Source organism: Penaeus monodon, chromosome 22 (genome assembly GCF_015228065.2).
Source record: "Penaeus monodon isolate SGIC_2016 chromosome 22, NSTDA_Pmon_1, whole genome shotgun sequence".
In the NCBI taxonomy this organism is placed as follows: domain Eukaryota; kingdom Metazoa; phylum Arthropoda; class Malacostraca; order Decapoda; family Penaeidae; genus Penaeus; species Penaeus monodon.
In genome coordinates this window covers 10,111,872-10,113,099 of record NC_051407.1, presented here as the reverse complement: position 1 = coordinate 10,113,099, position 1,228 = coordinate 10,111,872, and positions in this window count along the sequence as shown.

The following is a 1,228-nucleotide window of genomic DNA, read 5'->3' as shown; positions in this document are numbered from 1 at the left end:
AAAGGTGAAAAGGTACATTACTCACTGTATGGGACTGCCAAAGAAGGAGGCTTAAAGACAGCACTAAAAATCCTTGATACGAAATATGGAGATAAAAATCTGTACATGAGTCGCATAGAAGTAGAGCTAACAAGCGGGCCACGTGTGAGGGAAGGTGACCATGAGGTCATCTCGGAGGTGTGCCTAAATCTGACGTCCCATATTCATTTTGCAAAGAAAATTGGGAAGCTGAGCCATATTGACAACCCACATGTGGTGAGAAGTCTGGTGGACAGAATGGACGATCGACTCCAATCCAAGTGCATGCCTTTGGACTGGCAAAAGGCGATCGAAGATTCCTCGTTTGAAAAACGTAAAGAAATTCTTACAGAAGGAGATGGACGCCGCACGTAGCAGGCGTGCCCACAACCCTCTGGCATTTTCCAAGACCCAGTTCCGTGATGCAAAACGAGGCCGAGAAGTTAAGATCGTAGATACCATTCCCGACGAGCATTCACGTCCGTGCCAAACAACAACTAGAGATGTAGGACTATTCACAAAAACTAATGTTGAACCCTGGAAACGAGGTGATCAATGTCGTTTGTGTACAGAGCCCCACCCCATTTTTATGTGCCCTGTATTCAAGTCACTCAGCCTGGAGCATCGCAAAAATGTAGTGACAGCTCAGAGGAGATGCTTCATATGCCTTAGGGACAACCACCTATATAAAGAATGTAAGGCGAAACCGTGCGACATTAATGGCTGTGGAGGAAAGCATTCACGGTGGTTACATGATACTCAAAGTGCCTCCCAAAATAATGGTGAAAATGAAAGACTGGGACAGACTGTTAAAGCTACAGCCTCACAACAACAATGACAAAGCACCATTCACGGAGGACACCGACGGCACAGATGGGAGCTGTAAGGGTGAAGTGGCCCTCCCCATCGTTCAAGTGTATATTAACAGCCGCTGAAGACAACGATGGTCAAACCCTAATGACATGTGCCTTGCTGGACTCCGGTAGTTTCCCGTTCTTTCTGTTCCACCAAGGTAGTGAAATGCTTCGGCCAAAGGAGAGAAGAGAGACACGGTGATTACTACCTGACACAGGAACTTACCATGACGCCAAACAGGTTGATCTCATGGTCAAGGGACTGTCCACAGGAAAGAATACCACTATGCGACTCCGTCAGGTGATCGTCCTCGACTCCTTCCCTGAAGGTCTGATCAACGCTAAAGCGAGCCAAT